Raw genomic sequence first — 4,553 nt, 5'->3', positions numbered from 1 at the left:
CCCAAACCATGGAAAAATACATCATATTTCCATAACATGAGTTTTCTCCCTCACATGAGGGTGGACCCCGAGACTGCCTTATTGACCTCTTGTGTCACCTAGACCAGGGAAAAATACACCATGTTTCTGTAACATGAGTCGTCCCCCCCACATGAAAGTGGACCTTCTTGTGTCACCTAGACCATGGAAAGATACATCATGTTTCTGTAACATGAGTCGTCCCCTCACATGAGATTGGACCTTAATTACTAAAAAGAAAGCCAAATCTACTCTAGCTAGGCATGACAACCTTGTCATAAATAGCAAGCTAATTATGAAAAAGTTAATTAAATCAAGCTATTTATGATAATACCCCACAGGTAAGTAATAGTAACTAATTCGAATAAAACGAATACATTAAACGAAATTTTAAAATATTAAAATGCCTCTCAAGTGGAGAAGATTAAAAGCTTGGACAATTATTGTTTAGAAAATTAGGACAGAGGTAAATCACTACAAGAAAAATGCCTATTTGTGATGGTAAGACGCCCTCTTAAAATGTCAAATATCATCGCAAAAGGTAATTAGCGAGGGCATATGACCCTACAAAGGTTGTCGAGTTTGCTTTTGTTGCAAAAAGTGATTTTGTAACAATACCTTTGCTAATAGTTAATTTTTACAAGGGCAGCTCACTATTGTTACACATAAAATCTACCCGCACAAATATATTACTAAAATGACGAGAAAAGTCAACGATTTATTTTTCGCAAAAGGATGCGGTCATCATTAAGAACTATTTGTAAGGGCCTTGTTGCCCTTGCAATTGGTTATTTGTAAATTTCAAATGGATGACTTAATTTTTAGCAATCAATGATGGCGTTATTGAAATTGTTTGTAAATGCCTTTTTGCCCTCACAAATAATTATTTGCAACCTATTAGAAACAATAGTGATGGCATTAAGCCATCTCTTGAAATGTTTCTGCAAGGAGTTAATCCCATGGCTAGACCCCTCCCCCCTTGAACCCAAAGTACTTTAGGTATGGGGGGCGGCTACACATTCAAGTTAGGGTATACACATGAAAACCTTGGCTTGAAAAAGATATGTATAAATACTTGCCAGAAAAAAAAATTTATATACTAAATTAACCTATTTTGGTCACCATACAGAAAATATTGAACATCCTAACTTGATAATCACAAAAATTTGGGTTTAACAAATATAAGGGTAATGTCATACCCATAATATTTTTACAGTATTTTCATACAAATACTAGGTGGTAAGTTGTTATTTATTATAATTTAAGTTCAATATTAATATCTTTTTTACCCATCAATAATAATTTGTCACATAAGATTTATTATGAAAATGTTGTGAATATATTATTACTTCAAAATATAATTATGGTTTCCAAAACATAATCCTTAACTTAAACAAAATCAAAATTAGGTCAAACAACAACAAGTGAACAAATTATTCAACAAAAACCCTATTCAAAAACGAAAAATGAAAATCCCTAATCATTCAAAATCTATAACTTGTTCAACGTATTACATAAAAATAATTCATTATTTCATTATTTTTACAAAAAAAAAAATACAAAGAGAAATACTATAATCGTGATTTCTCCTTTCGTTCTCTTCAACTTTATGGTCACAACAAGCTTGCCCTCATTGGCAACTCGGTTCGCAATTGTTACAAATATCATCTCTCTCTCTCATTTGTTTCTTCTTTATTATCATTGCAGGCTCTCTCTCACATTTTTTTCTCTTATCTCAGCATTTTCAGTTCCCATTTTATCTCTTGTCAATCCATTTTTTATTTTCCTTTTGTTAGTAGAATGACTTCATAATACTTCATGTATTCGTGAGTCTCTTTATTTATTTATTTATTTTTGTGACGTTGATGTATTTAGGATGTGTCAATTGAACTACAAATCTGTTGGCACTATAAAGACATTTCTTGCTACTACACAAAACCCACAGCTGGCACACATGCAACTTTAGTTTTTGGCAAAATTGAAACTCCCCTGTCATCGTTGATAATGTTATCATAACTACGTCAAACTTTCAAAGTGCAACCAATCTAGTGTATCAAAAACAAAAGAAAAAAAAATGCAACTAATTAAAGCTTTGTTATAAAAAGACAAGACACACTTGAACAATTTACCACTTTTCACTACTTGATTGATTAATTGTTCACAAAATGTTAAGTACTACGTTTTGATAAGAAACATTATAAGGATAATTTATTAATTGCGTGCATCACAAGTTTTTGTCTTCTTTAGGATGAGAAGCATCATTCATAACTTTAGTATGACAAGCATCATTCATAAAATTAGGACCCAAGGAGTCTAGTGGCAAAGTCGAAAATTCTTTCAGGGAGCCAAGCTAAATATAAACATTATTTAGGGGCAATCCCAAACTCAAACAATTGCACAATGTATAAAACTTGTGTTTAGGACTAATTCAAAAGTCCTAAATTCTAAAATTTGAAGGAATCAATAACTACATTTTTCTATAATTTATACTTTTTTATGATTTCAATACTATATATAATAATAGAAAATTGAAAAAGCTAGGGGGGGGGGGGGGGATGCCCCCTCTCCCTAGCTTTGCCTATGGAAGTGCATAAAGACTTTTGGAATCCTTACAAAAGTTTACTCATTCAAGATAAGCAACTTGTGTCACTCAATCCACACATTCTTTTATCTTTTCAAGCTTCCCTCAATGATTCTTCTTCAATTACACATGTTGGTGATAAAGCAACAGGAAAGACATGATGCTAGGCCCCTTACTAACTTTTTTGAAGAAGAGAGCTTATTTTTGAAATGGCGTAAATGCACTTTTAGTCTCTACATTTTGCACTTTTTTCATTTTGGTCCCTACATTTTATTTTTATCACTTTTAGTTCCTAAATCAATTAACGCGTGACATTTAAGTCATTTCTGTCACAAAACTAATGGCAAAAGCTGATGTGGCTGACGGAGAGAATTCAAAATTATTTAAAAACATTAAAAAAAATTTAGTATTAAATTTATTAATTTAATACTAAAATTAATTTATTAATTTAATACTAAAATTAATTTATTAATTTTAAAACTAAATTAAAAAATTAAAAACAGAATTAAAGACCAAAAATCACATGAATCGAGATTTAAGTGTGTCTTGAACAAGAACACAAACCCAGAAATTAAAATCCAAACTTAAAAATCTCAAAATCACCATTTTCTCAAACTCAAAAAATAAAATCTAAAAATCACAAACCCAAAAAATAAGAACGGAAAATTAAACTATAGATCTATGTCAAATTAAACATGAACAAGAAATAAAACATGAAAAAAAAAATTAAGACAAAAAAGAAAAAACAAAATTAAAATCCAATTCATCTTCAACAAGAACTCTAAAGAACACAAATTCAGATTTAAACATAAGAACATATGCCCAGATTTTCTAGCATTTTATTGCCCTTTCTTGTCAACCAAACACAAAAACACAAACACAAACTGATTTCCAGCAAGAACAAAAACAAAAACACAAACCCAGTAACAGATCTTCCTTGTCAACCAAACACAAAAGCAACAAACACAAACCCAGCAACGGAAGATCTAAATTTTTATTTTGGCATTAAAAAATGCCACATCAACATCTAAATTAAAAAAAATTAATTTATTACTTTTAACTAAATAAAAAAAAATCCATTATTTTCGTAAGAACAATGGGTAACATGTTCTTCATGTTCTTCGAGTTGCCCATGAAATTAAAAAAATATCTCACACCGCTTCTTCAATACTCAATCAAAAGTCCTTTTATTCTCTTTTCCTCTTTACCCTTTTCACTTTCCTAGAAATTCCCAATGGCCCCAAAGTTGAGAAAAAGCCTGCCGAGAAGAAGCCGACTGAGGAGAAGAAATCAACCGTCGCCGAGAAGGCTCCAGCGGAGAAGAAGCTGAAGGCCAAGAAAAAGCTCCCCAAGGAAGGCGGAGCCAGCGCCGGAGACAAGAAGAAGATGCGCGTGAAGAAGAGTGGGGAGACTTACAAGATCTACATCTTCAACGTCTTGAAGCAAGTTCACCCAGACATCGGTATCTCCAGCAAGGCCATGGGGATCATGAATAGCTTCATCAACGATATCTTCGAGAAGCTCGCTTAGGAGGCTTCCCGATTGGCTCGTTACAACAAGAAGCCAACCAATACTTCTCAGGAGATCCAGACCGCAGTTCGCTTGGTCTTGCCTGGTGAGCTCACTAAGCACGCCGTGTCTGAGGGGACCAAGGCGGTGACTAAGTTTACCAGCTTTTGAAGTGTGGTGGTTGCTGGAGATTAAGGAATTTGAATGTGTTTATGTGGCTAGGGTTAGGGTTTCATAGATGAATGAATGCTTCTTTTTGTTTTTGAATACGTGGTTTTTGAATCTCATCTGTATGTGAACAATATGGATTTTCTCGATCCAAATTATGTCTATGGTAGAAAGAGAGAATTAGAGATAATATAAAGTTCATTAGGGTTTTTTTTTTTTTTTTTTTTTTTTTTTTTTTTTTTTTAAACCTGATGACTGACTAGTTAAAAAAAAAAGA

General features: G+C 32.7%; 1 pseudogene; it reads left to right on the top strand.

Moving 5' to 3' along the window:
* The first annotated feature begins 2,939 nt into the window (after positions 1 to 2,939).
* LOC142636817 (putative histone H2B.1) lies at positions 2,940 to 4,332 on the top strand (annotated as a pseudogene).
* Positions 4,333 to 4,553: the final 221 nt, after the last annotated feature.

The sequence above is a fragment of the Castanea sativa genome, chromosome 5 (genome assembly GCF_040712315.1).
Source record: "Castanea sativa cultivar Marrone di Chiusa Pesio chromosome 5, ASM4071231v1".
Taxonomy (NCBI): domain Eukaryota; kingdom Viridiplantae; phylum Streptophyta; class Magnoliopsida; order Fagales; family Fagaceae; genus Castanea; species Castanea sativa.
Note: the sequence above shows the minus strand (reverse complement) of the source record. Positions and strands in the feature narration are given on the sequence as shown.